Source organism: Struthio camelus, chromosome 2 (genome assembly GCF_040807025.1).
Source record: "Struthio camelus isolate bStrCam1 chromosome 2, bStrCam1.hap1, whole genome shotgun sequence".
Classification (NCBI taxonomy): Eukaryota; Metazoa; Chordata; class Aves; order Struthioniformes; family Struthionidae; genus Struthio; species Struthio camelus.
In genome coordinates, this window is record NC_090943.1 from 61,252,298 (window position 1) to 61,272,173 (window position 19,876).

Genomic DNA, 19,876 nt, shown 5'->3' on the forward strand with positions numbered 1-19,876 from the left:
GTGGAGACAAGAATAAGCGGCAAGAGGAAAGTGGGATGGAAACACCCAAATTCAGTGTTGCATCTGAAAAAAGGTATTTATAGCCTTCTGCCCCCTGTCTTGAGGTCTGAATGTTGCCTTACAGTGAGATTACTGACTGTTTCCTTTTACTGTCTGGTAAAGTGCAAAGCTGCACCGACTCTTTTTAAGGGATGCTACTTTTACCAAATTTGAAAGGGGCAGATCATGTCCTGGTGAAAAACAGCCTGAAGTTCTTTCCTGACTGAGGTAGAGGCTAAGCAATCCCTGAAAAAAACGAGCAGACAGGAGGATGCGTGGAAGGGAAGAGGATGACTGATTTCAAGTAAGACTGTTTTTTCTACAAAAGAAAGAGTTGACTAGTGTCAGCCTTTTTCTATAAATGTAACTTAAAAACTGTTGTCCTCAGCCAGAAAGACTGTTGTCTTATGAACTGGACCATAGAGGGTGAGAGAACTTTTTTAGGGCTAATCCAAATCCTAGGTAAATATATGTCTTCTTTACATTTCTACTTCATTGTATACATTTATCCTTTATATCCGATTTTGTTTCTTTTAGCAAGTCTGTACACGTAGGCTTTTAATGGAACTTTGTTCAACTGGAGCAGATTCACAGGGATCTGAGTAAGGCAAAGTCATGCAAACCTTAAAAATGCGCCCAGCATCTGAACTGTATTGGCTGGCTAATAGTGTATATGTCTAGCAAAGCATAGCTGTGATTCTGCTATGTGGAAGAGAGAATTTCAGCAAACACTGGTAGCTGGGGAAGCTGTGTGGCATACAAGTAATAGCATGTACACTTAAGCAAAATACTGAAAGTGTATTTAAACTTACTTGTTTAACAAGTGCTTAAAGGAAGTGCACTTAAAAGATTGTATAAAGCAAAATAATTCCTTACAAAAGGTTAAAAGGGCAGAGTCCAATTTGGCTGTTTTATTTTCAACTGTAAAAAAATCAAAACTAAACATTTGCAAAATTAACACTTACTGTAAAGCATTCAGATTTTACCAAGTATTCATTTAAAAATCGCTTTTTAGAAAAGAAAAATTTTACTCTGCTGATAGCACAAATATAGCCTACAATTCCACTTCAAACTTATAAAAATTATTTTGATAGTTTTTTATCTGCTTGAAATTTTAATTATATATATAAATATATATATATAATTTATATATATATTTAAAATTAATAAATCTATATACATACATAAAGTTGTGTAATGTATCTATATCATTGTTTAAAGTAAATCTAATCTTTGTAAAGCAAAATATCAACATAAGCTTCATGTATCTTGGTTTTTAGAGCAGCACATGTTGCCAATGCACCTGATTGGATTTCAGGTGAAGATATAGCAGTAATCTCTTTCAATCCATTTCTACCAGTATTTAAAAGAAACATTTCAGGTTAGATTTGTGGCCAGTTTTTAAAATCTATTTTGTTTGAGGGGTAACAACTCAGAAAAGATGATGTAAAAGATGGACCTCTTTTAGTGGTCTTCTGTGGGGATGAAGGCACGAACCTTGCGTATGGTGAAGCAAGATTATTTATTTCATGGTTCGTCCTCTGTTATATACTGGACCCTTATTATGTACGAATACAGCTGTGTTTACTGATTGAACTTGCTTTCTACATTAATGAAAGCCATGCTCTGTATTAAGATTATCTTTCCTCTTTCTCATCCTTGTTCTAGTTTCAGTATCTGCATTCTGATAGCTCAGGGGCACCTGCCCGTCTTGGCACTGACACAAGTCTTCATATTATGCGCACTTTCCCAGGGCTTCTGGTACTGAGGGAATACTTTGTTGCTGCTCCTAATCGTCTTCTGGTACACATAGCCCCCGACAGTCTTCTCCTCTCTGTCTGCCTCTCTTTGTTCTTTTTTTTTTTTTTTTTTTTTTTTTAAACCTGGGTTGCTCATTAATAGCTATCTTACTTTGAGGTTTTGTAGTCTTGATTCAGCCTCAGTGGAAAAGCCCAGTCCTACACCACTGATGTGACAGAATCAGTGGTGAAATTTTGTGGAGTGCAATATCATGCTTAAATTTTGTCTCTAATACACCTGAGTCTCACCTGGGTTGATCTGCACAATTGACAGTAAAAATGAGCTATCACAGTGAGTAATATGTACTAAATTAAAACCTGATCAGGGTTTTAAACAGAAGATTAAATACCCTGGAAAAAAACCCAAGGAACTAGGTTGTGGAGTCAGCGCTGAAACCAATGTGGAAATTGGAGCATGAAGTGGCGGTATTCATGATAACACAGTAAGAAAAACCTTGAGTGCTTGCTATATAAATCCTGCTCAAAATCCAAATTAATTAGGTCAAATTCCATTTGTTGAGTCAAAACCTGGAGTATAGCAATTACTCTTTGACTATGTAGTTTGATTAGGCCTGTCTCTCAAATAAGAACATTAAGGGAATTTTGATTAGCCCAACTGCTTAATTTTGGTAAATGTTGCATATCAATGTACTTATAAGAGATGTTATCTGGGTAGTTTACAAAATTGATGAGCTTTACATCTGTAGTAAATGTTTTTAAACTTTAATATTGGTGATAGATGTTTTATGTATGCGTGTTGCAAACATGAACATTACTAATTAGCAGTTTTGACAGGGCTATCTGTGGCTCAGAAAAGGATACCGGATCAGTTGTGCACAAACCTATAGTGTACCAGTACTTCTTGCTAGATGTTCTAGCAGGTGGCAAGATTGCTGACTTATAACACAGTGCTATGCTGTTTGACAATTTAACTACTTACTGACCATAATCTTATTTTTAATCAGTGTGTATATTCACGTGCTCCACTGACTTGTTTGAGTTTCTGGACACATACCTTAGACTATAATCCTAAGCAGATGGGTAGTTCCTGTTTTTGTGCTAGTCTGAACAAGGGCTGTATGCCTAATTAATTTTTCATGTACTTTTTTTTGTCCAATTCTGTTCAGGCATCAGCATTTGGTTGTTGCTGTTCACATCCAGAAGTGCAATTGACAATCATAAAGAATGTAATAGCAATTCAGGAGCCAATGCTTCCCAGGTTAGATGACTGCATTACTGCTAATCACAGGTGGAAGTACCTCTGCAAGTATTTGGGTTTCCACAACCTGAGCATACCTTTAGAAAAAGAGGAACAAGCAGTAGGATTCAGGGTTATTGTCTGACTGTTTTCACTATAGGCTTGCTGGTGACTATCAAACTACTGATGGAGGTGAGGAGGAGGGGTTACTTTTTGTGTAGCAAAAATGGTGACTTTATGACTGGTGTGAGGGAAAGGCCTTAGTGAGTATTGCCATTCTGTAGCAAATTCCTGGCTAGGATATCAGATGAGAGGTGTATAAGGAAACATTACCAGAAGGGCAGTGTTACAAGCCCTCATCTTTCTGCTGAGGTATATGCAACTTGCTGGCTCTAAAGTAGGGTCAGTTAGCTCCTGCATCCATATCGAACCACAGGGAAGAGGACTACGGGTTCTCCACAACTGTGAAATTTTTTTGGACTCTCTGATCCATTTCGTTATCACTCTTGTTGCATGCACAGCAAAGGATTCCTACACACAGTCCAGTTGGTATATGTTTTATTTAATCTATCTTCTTTCATGACTCTTTCAATAATGTCATTTAGAAGCCCATTAGCTGGATCCGGATCGGTGGGGAAACTACAAATGGTCTGTTCCTAAGAGGAGACCACCACAGTTTACACTATGACTGTTCTCAGACCAGTCCTCTTGTAAGAGCTGATCAGTTCTTATATCACAGTGACAATGGAGATGGTAGCCAAGGTTTTCAGTAGGATGTATTACACATCAGGTATGATTTTTTTTTTTCTTTCAGTACAGTTCTTTCCTCTGCACTAGCTTCTCCATGGAATACTTTGCCCAAGGTGTCATAATAAGGTTTCTGATTTTTTGCATGCTGTTGAACATCCTCAGGTCCTTCTGAAATGACTGGAAACTGAGTGTACTTAGCAACAGCTGAGCACCTTGCATGGACAGACCCTTTTTTAAATTTAATTGAAGCTGAATTTGCTTCACATCTCTTGCACAACAATTCTCTAGTCAGAACTTCTTTCTTTCACCTTTCATTCTTCTGAAGCCATGTGTCCCCTCAACTGCAAGCATCTGAACATCTGAAAACTAGTGTGTGGTTTGGGATGAGCTACGCAGTCTTTTAAGTACCTCAGTCTCTCCCTCTTTTCATATAAACAGCAGGGTGCACAGCATGTGACCAAAGTTCACACTCTAACCTCCTTTCCCTTCATCTGAGGAATGCGAAGGGCAGATTGTGTTGCAGATGTCGTATGACTTGATATGCTGGCGTTTTCTTGTCTCCTGACTGGAGGTCCTAACTCCCATTTTGGTCATATGATGGATGAAATGTGAAAGATGATCGACATGCAACAAGGAAGGAACTGTGAGATCCTTGTGGAAGTGTATGACAGATAGCATGTGCCAGAAGAGTTCATATTTGAAGGATCTTTGAAGTGTATTTGAAAAAGAGGATGGCAAGCTTGTGGTATCTGTCAGATGAATTTCTCTGGTAGGTTAACCATAGTCAGTATCTTGCAAATGCCTGAATTAATTCAGTCTCCATTTATGGCACCTGTTTGTTGCCATTCAAAAGAATTTATAATTGCCACAGCTAGTTCATGCAATTGACAAGTGAGTGTACATACCTTGCATTTCAAACATAATAACAGTCATTTAGGAGAACTATTTTGGGAGCAGGTGAATTTGCATACCAATAAAAAGAAAGGAAATTGGATGCACCATTGAGACACAGGAAGGTAGACAGAAACTAAATTGACAGAGCAGAATAATCTTGCTGTATGGTTTATTTCTGGCTGTAGCAGTATAGAAGGTTTGATAATGAGGCCTTCGCCTATGTCAGACAAACAAATTTATCTCAGTACCTTCATCCTCCTACTAAGCAGGATAACTTGAAATGGATTTTTTTGTGCTTTTAAAGGGGACTCAGCCTACATTCTTTTACTGTACACCAGTACCAGTTACAAAGGAAAAATTACACCCCAGGTGTGTATTATTTTCTCTGCTGTTATTTCCATACAGCTTTAGTCAAGGGAATAGTTTCTAGACCCTAAAAAGTAGCAAAGACTCAAATACTATAGCTTTGTAAATCTAAAGGCAGGGTTTGGTGCTGTTCTTTACTAAAAGAGATGGTTCTAACCCATGGTAAAATAGATATCTTTAATTCCTTCTTTTCATTCTTTTGTCCATGTAATGTTGGGTTTCAAATAGAGTGTAGTGAATTCTGATTACTTGGAAGAAGAGAGATTACATGTGTTAGATGTGATCAAGTAGTTCACAACCTAACTGACTTGAGTAGCCTTGTGTTTAACTCTCCTTTTATCACACTCTTCTGTTATTTTCCTCTTTTTCCATATCCTTTCAGTGTTTGGGACACACTCTACTAAATGCCAAATGATCCAAAATGTATTAGTTCTCACATTACATTCTCTTTTACTTATTTTCAGTTTGTTTTCCTATTTTCCAACTCTATTCTCTTTCTATAATGTTCTTTCCTTCTTAGTCCAAACAATGACCTTATATCTGAGTTCTTGTAGACGTTATCCCTTGGGAGAAGGAATTGATGATACAAATCAGATGCAGTGTTTAGTTCAATCCTGATCTTTGGCCAAATACACACAGACACAATCTTGTGTCTCCTGCGTTCAGAGGAACAAACAGCTGGTGCTATTCCTCCTCAGAAATACCCTAGCCAGACTCTGCAATGTTATCTGGGGCCAAAAAGCTTATTCTCTACCTCTAGTAGAAAACCCCCTTGGAAAAATTCTTTTTCTCTCAAATTTAAGCTTCTGTAGTTACTCTATAGCACACCTAAAGCTTCAAGTAATGCCAGGAAACTTAACTTACTTCCCCTGGGTCATTTTTTTGGACTTTATGTTTTAGCTGTGCTGGCTACTGCATTGGCCAATAGCTTCTACTGTGGCCAGCTGTTCCAGCAAATAAATGAGCTTTTAAGTAGGAGCATTAGCCTGAAAAAGTTGTGCTCAGCAGACACATCTTTTTCAACATTTCAGTGATCATCACTGAGAGGCCTGCTTCGTTCTAGTCATTAACAGTTTTCCAGTATAATATCACCATATTGAATAAGTCTGTAATCTTACTGAGTATTTAGTCTAAATTTTCTATTTCTAAATTTCCTGTTGCTACCCCAGTTTTCCCCCTCTTTCCTGGTAAGTGCTGGCTAATGTCATGAGATTAGAATCTCAGCTATCATTTAAGAAAGAAAAGTTAATCAGTCTTACAGCTGCAAAAAGGTTTTCAATGTGATCAAAGAGTAGTCACTGCTAGCCTCCTAGTGTCTTAAGTGTCTAAATAAATGCAAACTGCCCTTCTCATCCTAACTGTGGTTCCTGAGTCCTGCATCCCCCCTCCCCCCCCCCCAATGCAGTTTTGTCATGGGCTGGGATGTGGTGGTGTGGGCAGATACTAATAAAAATAAGACTAGCATCAATGGGAAGCCTCTACCCAAAATATTCCACAGTTTGTCTAAAGAGCATTTCATGAAAAGGAGGGGCCTTTCCTGGACAGGGAGAAGTAATAGCAAGTTTTCGATCAGGCCAGCAGATAAAACTTCCGTTAGTGACCTTTTGAAAGCCCAAGCCATTACACAAAGGCAGGACAGTGATGAGTTGCTGCACAACTTCTATATCATATAAGAACTTCCAAACTGGGTGAGTTCTAGCCTAGGATCATTTCCCTGACAGCAGCCAAAAAAGAAGCTCATGAGAAAAGTATAAGGAACAATATTTCCTAAATTATGTTTTCCCTAAAGCATAGCCTAGTTTCGAGATTAGAATATGTACTTCTTCTCTAAATTCTGGTGAAGTTTATGTTAAAGTTGCTAGTTTTTCCTTGTTCTTCCCTCAAAGAGAAAATGGATCAGAAATATTTTCATAGAAATATACTGATTTTTCTCTCAAAAAGTCTTCTCTTTTTCTTCCAATATAAATTTAATCTTATACCATCAGAATTTGTTTCCCAGTTGTAATATCCTTCTAATATATTTAAGGAAAATCCTGAATTAAGAAGCTTGAGGATATCTTCAGGAATTATATAAGTGAAAGTTTTGTTTGGCAAAAAAATCCTCCCACACCAGTTTATATATATTTTCAAATGGAGCTGGATGTTTGGCTACTAGGTTCGTATTTGGTCACAGTATTTTTTTTAATGTTGTAGTTTTACCCCTATGAGCTGATTTTTCAAAAATGCCAATACGATATTGACAAACATTGCAGAGCCACTGGTGATTTAGAAATCCTTTGTCACATCTCTTCTATTCTAGTGCAAATATTAACTTTTGTTGAATATATTAATTGAAATGTCTGCCTCTGAGAAAAATACAGCCTGTTATCTGTTTTATTTTTTCACTTAAGTCCCAAAAGAATCATTTTCATTGCATCAGATTCTAAATCACAATTTTAATTACATTAAATCTCCTTTTTTTAAATTTCAGTTATTTATGAAGATGTTAGCGTGGCTGTCGTAAGATGAAACTTGATTTTGCATTATTTTCATTTTCAATCAAAAATTGATAAGAGATTGTAGCTTGTGATATCATAAGAAACTTTATAGCTCTGCCTTTGATGTCAATGTTATACAAATGACTTCTCCCCATGCAAAAGTATGTAGTGCAACAATTCAAAACAAGAGGAAAAAAGCTGTGATCCCCCTTCTATCCTAGAAGCTTTCCATCATTTACATTCACCAGCAAAAGGTTGGCATACACCTCAAGGACTAATGATAATGAAAAATGTTGTATTAAAGAAGAGAAATCTTTCATAACTTGCATACTAACATGCTGAACTCATTACAGCTTGTCTTACTACAGCATGCTCTTTTATGTCTACCGTAATGCACTTCATTTTCAAGAGACTATGACGTGCACGGATTCTATAAGGACTTTTTCTTCTCCTTATTTTCAAAAACTACCTTCGGTTGTCATAAACCACTCGCTTATGGATGACAAATTAGGCACCAGGGTTTTCTGCAGCTTCTGACTAATATCAAGCTCTGAAAAATTATATTTAAAATGTATCTGGGGCAAATAATTGTTTCCGTTTTCTTAAAGCAGAATATTTGTGACGTTCTGGCTCAGGAGCTGTCAGCAACCTCAGCATTTTTATTAAAATAGTGAGCTCTTTGTGGCAGAGGCTGTCTTTTTTGCTGTGACTCAATTTTTTGAAACATGTGCAGATGGACTGTGTTTATAGTTTGACATTCTAGGCATTATCAAACTATGAATAGTCAATAATAAACATTTTTGAGGGATTTATAGGTAAGTTGTAATAATTCATGCCAAGCTGAAATTCATAATTTTTAGGAAGTGAAGCATTACTTTGTTTGCTGCCTACTATTTATATAGGTGTGTACATTTTTTCAGTATCTCTGTGGAGTATACCTCCAACATTTGCTATGACTCCTAAATTTGCCATTTAGAAACTCTTCTGTTCTATAATTTTCTTCTGAAAAAACTTAGCATCCTCAGCTGCATTGGGTGGAAGTAGCACACCGGAAAACCCTTTGCTCTCTATCTACCTTCTGTTGCACAAGCAATAGAAGTTTTGACTCAGTAAAATATATAAACACATCTTTGAATTTAAACCAATCTAAAAGATAAAAGAAGATTTGAAAGGTTGGAAATGAGTGTATGGATGTCCTCAACATACCTCTGATGAAAGTGCTGAGAAAAAAAATCAATTTTAGCAATGGATTTTGTGTGTGCCCTATGTCAGAACGTTGATGAAAATGAAAAAATGTCATGCAGAGAAAGAGAGAGAGAGAAATAATTAAACAGTAGTTGCAATTTTCCAAAGAGCTCTACTCCATAACCTATGAAAGCAAATTGCTCTGATTAAATCATAGTGAAAGTATGTCTAAGTTATAAAAAGTCTATTCCTAATTTTGTTATCCTAAAGGATTTGTCTGTTGGACATGCACGTTGTATTTTGAAGAGCTATTTTTACATTTTTGTATTGAACATACCCAAGTTCATTCTTTATAGTTCCATAAACTCTGCATTCTGTACCTCCTTCAAATATAACAAAGCCTTCTCAAAGGAAGCTCAGCTACTAGGCATTATGCCTAATATAATATTATGAGTTTGACCTAGACTGCAGTTCTCAATAGAAAAGTGACTATAAAAATGATATGATGGATTTTCTGAAAAGTGGAAAGAAAATTCACATTCAGGTTAAATAAAGACTTAAAAAAACTTTAACTGAAAGCCATCTTTACAGCGCTAAAAATCCCACTTCACTTAGTGGAGTCTAAAGCTCTGCAAATATGGTGAACAAGATTTTATTCTGTTGCTATAATTAAAAAAGAAGAAATCAAACATAAACAAACAGTACAGTGCAATGCATTGCTTTCACCTGGCCCCCTTTTAGATGGCATATCCCTGAGCAGTAAAACAGCATTTCAAAAACAATTGAAGAAGTGGGCATTGGATGAAGTCAACTACTGAATGAACAGTGCAGTGCCAATAAATATAATGCTATTTTAGTTCCACTTTAAAAAGAAAACAAGAAGAAAACTTCCCACTGTTCAATAAAATACATAAGAATATGCTTGCCTTTAAGTCAATCGGAAAGGGAAAAGATATAAATGCTGGGAAATTATAAATTTTTCCTATTAGTTTTTTGATTAAAAAGAAAGTCAAAGGAGAGTGTGATGGGAGGAACAGAGTAATAGGAAAAAAAAAGGTAAGTCGAGTGAGGATGAGATATACTTTGGGGATGAGTTTGGAAAGGGGTGGAAGAAAACCTCTAATAGTCCACAGTTTAAATCCTAATGTTGATTTCCGTACTCGTAGTAGTATCACAAGTCTGCACATATGTGTTACCAGACAGTTCACAAATATTAGGTACAGAGACAGTTATAGTGTTTCTGATACTAATTTTGTGTTACTCAGCCTCATGCCATCATGTCCATGTTGACTCCATCTGTCTTGCCTTCCTTTTCTTGTCATCTTTCTTAATTTATTTATGTTCTAGTTCTGAACTGTTAGTATATACTCTGTTTATACTTTCAGGCTTTTCTCTACGCTCATTAGAACAAAGAACATTTCCAAAGTGAAAGCAGAGCTATGCATAGAATCACTTCACCTCAGAAATGAGTTTTCTGTACTTATTTTTCTGTATGCTGTAGCTATGCCAAAGACTTGTAGGCATTAGAATAGTTTAAGAGCACATCTTTTGTCTTTTCTGCATTATAAAACAGATTTGTTGTTGTTAAGTATGAAATACTCATTCTGAAGCTGGATTCCCCTACATGTATTTATGATAGAGATGAACATTATTGATAACCTCCTGTCTGTGGGTGAGCATCTTTGGAGGAGTCTTTTAAGTAAAAAATGAGTGTTATTCTGTGTTTTTATAGTTTTCTAAGAGCAAGGGGGGCAGGCACTGCTCCAGAGGAAAAGCGGAGCTAGGATCCAAGCATGATAAGAGAGACAGAGGCAATGACCTCACTGAAAAGGGTGCAGTCCCACAGTACCCAAACAAGGTGGACAGGTCCGATGACAGTAACCAGCTTCAGTCAAGAGTCCAGGTTACCAGACAAGTCTCTAATGATAAGGCAGGTCAGGTCAAGTCAGGAAACCAAGTCCGTGGGTCAGGCTCAGGGTCTGGATCTGTGGGGTACGTGTTCAGGCACAGGCCTGGCTGCAACACAGCCGCAGCACAGTTTGGACAAGGACTATGAGTGAGACCCTCAACTTACAAGGTGCTTTTGACCAAAAGGGGACTGTGGGGAGTCTCCACAAAGGCTACATGGCAGAACTTTCTTAAGTGATCTGTTCTGTGCTGGACACCTGCACTGTCATCTAAGCTGCCTTTGCCCAGGCAGTCAAACCTTCAGGAGGGGAGCATGTGCTCAGGACTCTGCCAGCTGTTCCTCTAGTCTACAACATTATTGTTAAAGAAAAAGCGAGGAGTAGTCTTCGTGTTGAAGTCCTTACAACATCTGTCAAGGCTTTGTTATTGAAATCTCCCATTAGTGTTGTATTTTCTGGTATGGCAGCCATGTGGCATGGTCATTGCCACAGTCCTAGTTGATGGTTAAATTAACAGAGATTATGTGATGTATTTGATAAAGTTAAAACTTGATTGGAGATGCTATTTAACCTGTAGTGCTTCTAGTCCACCAGTGTAACTAATTTGACGTTCCCATGGGGTTTATATTCTGATACTACAGTCTTTTATTTATCATCTTCGTTCCTCCAAGATGAGGATTATATCCTCATCTCAGTATCCTCAGGTATTAATATCAGATGTTCTATTTTCTGCTATCTTACTTTCTAGGCTTAGAGAGTTCATGCAGAAGCATATATACGTTTCATTTTGGCCCATTTGCCTATTTTTTTACGTCTTGCTTACTTGTGACATTATTTGTTTAGGCTATTGTTCACTGTTTCCTGTCTGCATTTTTTTGATTCTTGACCGTTTTCTGAAATTCAGAGTTTTTACAGCTTCATTCCTAGAGTACGTATCATTCTGAACCATACACCTGTAACATACAGAAAGAGAATTGAAAAGTTCATTTGAGCCTAACAGGGCTTAAGATGTAGCAGAGCATCCATAATGAGATTTCAGGAAGGTACTGGGAACACTACACAGGAAAGGATTAACATGAATCTTAGAAGTAGTTATGGCTATTGGTAGGGCTCACTCATACAATCAAATTAAGCTTACAGTCTATATATTGTGTTGATTTAGAACTGAGATTATGGATGTGATCAGTTAGTTTTCTGTGGGTTTGCTGGCTTGTAGCATGTTGTTAAGCTCTAGTATATCAATTGTGAATGTGAAACCTGACTGATTTCTGTTCCCTACACAAGGACCAACCTGGTCGGTCAGACCGGGCTAAACAAAAACTTGAGATCAGAAAGAACTAGGACAAATAGTTCCGGCAGCAGAAATCACTGAATGCAGCCTCTCACTGTCAGGTAGAGATTGCTGGGTTTAGGATGATTTCTTTCTCCAGTCCGGCTGCACGTGGTTCTGAGTGCCTTGCAAAGGAATTGCTGTACTTTACACACCTGCATTTTCATGTGAACTAAACTCAGTGACTGTTTACCTTAAAATGCTCTGATGTATACTTAGGCAGTTCAAAAGCTGAACAATAAGCAAAAAAGACATCTTTGCAGCATGTGTGGGAAGGAAGACTGGAAGTGGTAAATTGGTCAGCCACCTCAAGCCTTACCTTACCTTTGCAAAGGCCAGTAGAAGTGCATATAATCAATTACTGATGCTCAGCTGACCTAGGGTAACCCAAAGGCACAGTAGCTAAGTCAGCATCTGTGACTTTAAGCTGTCATTTAAAAAATGCCAGATTAAGTCACTGACAGAACTCTGTATCCCGCCGTTCCCAGCTTTCTACATGTTAATCATAGACCTTATATGCTTCAGTGTATATGAATATATTGCCTATATTTTTAAATTCTGAAAGTTTCCATTAAAGTTTGAGGTCAAACACCCTGCCAAGATCCTTCCGGTTCTGATAATATTTGCAGGTCTAGATCCTTGAAGAATTTTTTTTCTTTATGGAAATTTAACCCAAAAGCTTATTTCAGTTCAAGTGTGCTACATGCCAGTGACTTATTAAAAATAGTTATGAACTTTCTTTTCATTAAGCAATAAGAAAATGGAATCTGAATTTAAATGAAGATGTTAAATAAATATAGTGAACCAATTCTATATATTTCTTAATGGGAAATTAGAGCATGAAATTATATCTTCATGTAAATGTAAATTTTAGCTTTATGCCAACAAAAACTAATGTTCTAACTGCATAAAAGCTTCTCTGAACTTAGTATGAATCCAATAAAGATAATTTAAACAAATAAAAAGCTCTACTGAAATACATTTTCACTTTCAAAAGTTGTATTAGAAGAGCCACTCTGAACTATACTAGACTCCTTTTACTATTTCCTTCTCTGTTTATTAAAATTGGATGTTTAGCTGACATGACTGCTCCGTTTACCTTTTTAACAGCAGTAAAGATACATTCCCTCCCTTGGGGGTGGGGGGAAAACATTCCTTAACTTTGCTATTATTTATGTGTTAGCCATTAAAACAACACACTAAGATACAGAAATGTTCCATCGTGTGTCCCACAAAGGCAAATGAAGACATTTTCAAAGATCTTGGCTGACTGGAAGAACACTTTAAAAAGTGGGAGCACGATAGAAGACAGAAAGTAAATTTGAATTCAGTAGGATAAAGCTTAAGCATTTGCTAATGAGATGGAGATGAGAATTGAACAGAGCTAGAAGCTGGAATGATCAGAAACAACAGAAGGAGAGTGGAAACAAAACTGGGGAAGATGGCCTAAAGCATATGCTGCAGTAAGCCAAAAAGTTGCTATGTCTTCAGAGTAGTTATAGTTTTTTAACTGGAAATGCTGAGTCACTCAGCATTAACACCACTCCCCGCCGAAAAAGTCAATCAACTAAAAATAATAGCATTAAACATAACATTTTTATTACTTTTTTCCCTCCATTCTGGATTATAGAATAACTTTAAAATCGTATTTTCAAATTTTTTTCTTTCAAAACTTAGGGGTTTAGAAACCTGGCTTTATTTTTTAATAAGAACTGGTATTTTCATGTAATACCAGCATAGGTACCTTTTTAAAAAAAAAAAAAAAAACAAGGAAAAAAAAAGAAAAGAAAGAAACATGCAGGCAGTGATAGGGACCAGAAAAAAAACCCCAGCTAGCTGCACCAGTGCATGTTGCAAACTTGCAACAGAACAAACATAACCATGGCCACACTGCCCTTGTTCCAGTTAAATTCTTGATTTGAATTAATTTTTAATTCTTTACAGTAGAGAGATTTAAAAATTACCAATTCAACAAATCATAATAGATGTCTCCTCTGAAAGAAAAAAGAAGAATCTAGGCTATATATGGATAACCCAGCTTAAATTGTCTGTATTGGCAGAAGTAAAAGATTTCCTCTGGTCCAAATTTACACAGAGTCTGGAATAGAAGCATTGCATCAGCAAATAGTGATTCAGAGATTTACATGGATGAGACGAATAGAATTAATAAGTACACAGGATGAATTTCCAAGCAAACAGTATCTATCTCAATCTTCCAGCATTCCTCCAAGTAAACAATCTGAAGTACCTTTGCTGTAATAAACAATCTTGTAGTTGGCCTCATGTAACAAGTAATTATCTGTTAAATAATAAAAAGACTTTAGAGATTACAAGTGATATACACTGAAAGGTAGCAGCAATTAGCTGGTTTAATGATAAGTGTCAGATAAAGCCAGAAATGGAAAAATAAACTAAGTTATTAATCTTATAACCTCTCTTTCAATAGACAAAGATCCTCTTTTTGGTAGGGGCACAAAGAACTGTGTGTTGTGGTCACCAAGAGTGCTGCAAGTATAACCAACAATTGCATTCATGATTGTAAAGTTTTATTTTCCCTATGGAACAGGCATTTTTATTTTCCACTGGATCCATTTCTCTATGCAGAAAGAATATTTGTTAAGATGATGTTGATGCTGACATACAGAGCTAATAAACTTAGAGAGATCAACATTGGAACAAGACAGATGAAAATATTTTAATCAATTTTTGGAAAGCAATTAGTAGTTCAGTTACTTCAGATCTTTTCCAAATACTTTGCAGTGTTTTACTCTGTTTTGTAAATTTTAAGGAGACAGTATCAGTTTCGGGTGGGTCTGCGTGTACTGGAGTGATTGTATGTTTTGAGTGTGCTTTTTTCTTTTTAAACTGGAACATGTTTATTTTTCCCTAATAAGGGAAGCCCTAATAAGTATACAATTTTACTCACTAGAAAAAAAAGAAAAAAGAAAAAAATCTTTATACTGGCATAGCTCAGACATGGATTTATTGGAGGAGACTTATCAGGACTGTAGCTTCTTAGTGTCACCTGGTGTGGTGTGCATGTTCCTCTGATACAACAGTTCTTAATAAGAGGCACGACGCATTCATACTGGGACTGTGTCCTACCCTGTACTTCTTCCCTTTCCCATTGGAAAATAGCTATGATAATGAGTGTGTATATCAGTGTAATTGTGCCTAATCTAAGAAGCTGTGTCACTTAAATTATTCAAGAAAGGCTTTAAAGAATTCACTAGAAGGGGGAAAATGTGAGGTATTGGAGGGCAGTTTTGTTTCTCAGGCTGTTTCCTGTCTCAGAAGTGCTGATTCAGATCAGTAGGACTACTCAGTGTATAAAATAAGGCATGCATATAAGAGTATAGTCAGAAGTATATTTTTCAGCAGCAGATAGAACGAATCAATTTCACTTTGTACTGCAGGGGAGCAGTAGCACCTACACCTGCATTTAGCATTTATCAGTGAAGGCATAGTAATGAACAGCTGTGATATAGTAGCTTTCACTGACTGTACCTAAGGATCAGATGTAGTTAGACTAATTCTTGCTTGGCTTCTAAATTTCCATGTCACTGTGATAGAAACCTAGATGGGAACTAGGAGGTTAAATATGTTATTGAATTTATGTTTTCATTGTCTCAGAATCAAAGACTGTTGCCATCGAGTAAGCACTAGCCATTTCATTTTTGTCACTCACTAAGCACAAGTCCGATTCAAAAATGTGCCTAAGTAAATTAGGAGTCAAAGTACTGATGTGAATTATGTTGCAAATTATACTACCCTTTGTTTACTGTTTGGTTTACCTTATGTTCCTTCTGCTATGTTGCAGAGGTTTACAAGTAAAATATAATTATTTTACCGTTTATTCTCTAGATAATATCAGAATCTGTGATTTATTGGCACACTTTTTTGAAAACAGAAAAAATGCTAGCAACAGTGACATTTGCTCTCTGTGTTTCTGTATATATAGTGCAAAAAAAGTTATTCTGGTTTCACGCTGAAGCCGGTATGGGCAATTTAATAATGAACATCTGCAGGCAGAGTAAATCACAACTTCAGTGTTACATTAAAAAACATGCCTGCTCTTTGACACCGTTGCACTCAACAGATTGCTCTTAACAGGCCAAAGCACTGTGTTAGAAATACAGATGACTGAAAGAGCATACCCTACTTATTATTCAAAAAAAAAAAAAAAAGGGAGATGGAAAATTACCATTAAATATTCCTGTCATAACTGTGCCCTACACAGGAGCATAGTTTAAAATTTGGTAGGAGTAAAGAGCCCCAGTCTCACTGAGGAGCCCCGGCCTTACGGAGACTAGATGTTTGCAGTCAGCTCATTTGCAGTACTTTGTTCCTGGGGAAGGTGGTAGGGCCAGAGCCGGTCCCTTGGGAGGGGCCCAGTAGGTACACAATTCCCACTGAATCCCTGTGGGCAGCCTGGCAATATGTAAGCATACTGAAATAGTTATTGTGGTGAAATGGAAAATAAAAAATTGACCTTTGTGCCCAGCTTTGCCTCATTTGCTCTTTGTTTTTGGGCAAATTCTATTTTACTCTAATCATCAAAGTATCTGAGTTCCTTTAAAAGTCCCTTAGCCACATGATCTGTGGCTGTCATATGTAGTCCATTGTTTTTTATGTCTCATTCTTTGAGAAGTCTAGGTTTAATATTTTAAGAGATGTTTTGACTAGGGGCATTTTTTATTATGGGAACACTGTTTAAGATACGTACATGGCTAAAGAAAAGGGATCCTTGCGCTTATTATGGAAGATGGTGGAGTGTATGATGACCCTTGTTTCTCATGAGAAGCTGTTTCACAGTCTTGAACAGTCTCCCCAGGAAATGTCTTATCTTGTACAGGTGAGCTTTATCTTTACGGTGGACGGTTCTACTGCAGTGGAGGAGAAAGTTTATGACTGCAATCTTCATCTTGGAACTTTAGGTCATCTATTAGATATGCTGGGCTTATGCCACTGAACACTTCAAGAATAAAGAATATAGGCTGAGACCAGGTCATTTAGTCTATTTGATCACGTTTTTCCTGTCTAGAAAATAGAGAGCAATACTTAACTCAGACTTTTCAATTTGATTTCCTATCCTCAGATAGAAGTAAGTATGTAAATGCATTACTGTATGTTGTTTACTTTGGTAGGAATAAAAAGCAGGAACTTGCTCGCTTATAAATCTTAATTTTTGTAATATACACATGTCACTGCAAGGTGGGCAAGAGAGGATGGGATACTGGTGGAGGGAGACACTCAAGGTTCGTAAGGGCTTAAACAGGATAGATTTAATAAAAGACTTACACTCCAAACTGCAAATGAGGAAGCCCTGGGAACCACGTGGAGGGGTCACCGATGGGAGGCTGCTGGACACACAGGTCAGATGCATGGGTCGGATGACCAGGTGGATTCAACTCATTGTATCTTAAGGACCCCTTAAATCTACTAGAACTATTCCCTTATCTCCGCTGTGCTATCCTTGAGAAACTACTATCTGAGAAGCAGCTAAACATTGTTGACAAAATGGAATATGCATGCCTGGCCCTAATGGGAATTTGATCAGCATGTAGTTTCACAAGCTGGGCCTGCTACCATGTACTCTGCCAGTCACTGACTCCTGACCAGATCTTCCGCAGGTGTTCTCACTGCAACATGGGACCTATGTATAGAGTAGAGCATGCATGCAAATGAAGCGCATCGTATCTATCATATCTATATTGTTATATATATCTTCTGTAATAGACATACACGCATGTAATAGACATACAGCATATTAAAATTACTGCCTTTTCTAGCAAATACGAGTTTCTATTATGCTGTGCCAAAAATCCAGATGAGAGAAGTTTTTTACAGGTTGTTCATGCCTGGATTGACTGCTGAAGAAGTATATAGAGGACTTTTGTTCCAGAAGAAGTATTCAGGATGAATCAGTAAATCCTCATGCCATCTATGCTGCTTTCTGCAGTCTCTGTATCCTTCTCATGCTTTCACTGCAAGGTGGATAGGCTTCTACATTTGTTCCAGTCAAGTAAATTCCCCTGGAAAGAAGACTGAGACTTGAATTTGGGAGCTGTGGGAAGAAGAGGTACCCACACTGATGTTTTGATTTTTATTGGACCTTAATGTGCTAATTTCCTTGACAACATTAATTGCTGTTTCTTGGATAAAGGATAAACATTGCATTCCTCTAGTAAATAATTAAAAATATATATTTTGCCATTCTACAAGTGAAAGAAGGAACCAGTCCCTCCTTTTCTTGCCACATTTGAGACTGATGCTGTGATTCTGTGACGAAATCAATCCATTTTTAGATTTCTGCTCCAGTTCGAATATACTGAAGTCATGGGATGCTGCTACAAGTTGATCCAGTATAAACTAACTCTGTTCTTTTAACTATATTTAAAAGAAAAAAAAAGTTATAATGGATTTAGTTCAGCTCACAGACTTTGTGCAGGATCAGGTACCGTCTCGCAGCTTTGTTTCACCTTGATGCTGGAACAGCTGTCATCTACTCTTACAGTTAGCATGAAGCCAGCATAAAAGCCTAGTAACAGAACAAATTCTTTATCACGTATGTTCAACAGAAATGCAATTACCTGCCTATATCTGAAGTAGATCAGATGAGTATTTCTAAGTGATCAAGTAGCGCATAGATCAAATATCAAGGAGCGTGGGACCATAGCCTGTAAGGGACTCTCCTTTGGCAAAAACAAAAATACGGCCTAACTGCAGGTAAAACTCCTATGATCTGAGTAGAATTATAAGTGTTTTTCAAAGCCACTCTCAAACAGCATTGTAAAAATGTAGTGCTATTTTTTAACCACTCTTTCCATACTCCAATCTAACATTTATTTGAGAAGCCTAACCTTGATGTTTAAAGAAGAAAGAGAAAACCAGGTTTACAGCCATTTCCTTCCCGTCTCCTACAAAGAGTAAACTCACTATGACAGAGAGCAGAGGGCAAGGCCTGCAGTATTACCTGTGTGTGTGCCTATCCATTTCAGAATCTGAATTGCCATTTTCTTGCAAAGGCAATAAGCACGGTAATATGTCTTGGATGAAAAGCAAGAAATACATGGTTTTGCTGGGTAACAGAGAAAAATCTACCTAGAAAAATAAGCAAGTAAAGACATCTCATTACAAGAGAATATTCAGGAAATTAAAACTAGAAATACCAAGTGAATACCTTTAAGTTAAGACTGCTAAACCCCAACAAATATTTCTATTAGGAAAAAAATTACCTATCACTGTTGCAGCTTAATCCTCCTCTTTTAAAGAAGCGATCACTTCTAGTGTTCTGTTGATTCACTTTTAGTCTCTTGATTAAATGACTCTGTTGCATATGTCTCAGACATTCTGTAGTAAAGGCAAGTATAAGGTTATATATTGGGGGTGAAAACGTGGGAAGGAAAAGAAGATAAATGTGGATGAGAAAATGTGACCTCCAGCTTAGCTCAACTGCTACACTTTAAGGGATTATACAGAAGGTTTTTGTGTTTTGTGTAGTGTATTATCTGTTCTTTACTGAACCCCAGAAACAATAAAATAACATGTTTCTGGCAAGACTACCAACCACACAATATTTGTCTATGTAAAGAAGTATTGAAACTAATTGTCTTTTTAAAGATTTTTTTTCATTTTTCTTTTATACTCTTGTAGTGTAAATAGAAATATAATTTGACTAACAAATATCTCACCTCTTGTGTTCATGTTAGCTGTCGTCCCCCTCCCCCTCAAAAAAAGAAATATTATAGGATTTAGGAATAGTTGCTTCTAATTCTCTCATTTTTTCCTCTCTCAGATCATCTGTCCTGAAGATTTGCATGATGTAGAAATGATCAAAGTTTAATGAAACTTTAATGGACCTATGTTTGTTTTATGTTTGTTATGGATTTAAAATATTTCCACCAAGAGCAAAGCCACTGTATTGGAGT

General features: G+C 36.9%; 1 long non-coding RNA gene across 1 annotated transcript in view; it reads left to right on the top strand.

Moving 5' to 3' along the window:
- Positions 1 to 207: 207 nt before the first annotated feature.
- LOC138066371 (uncharacterized) overlaps positions 208 to 19,876 on the top strand; it is a 123,605-nt gene continuing 103,936 nt past the window's right edge. Inside the window, exon 1 of the long non-coding RNA XR_011139773.1 lies at positions 208 to 343. This is a non-coding gene — a long non-coding RNA (uncharacterized lncRNA). The remainder of the gene's footprint in view (positions 344 to 19,876) is intronic.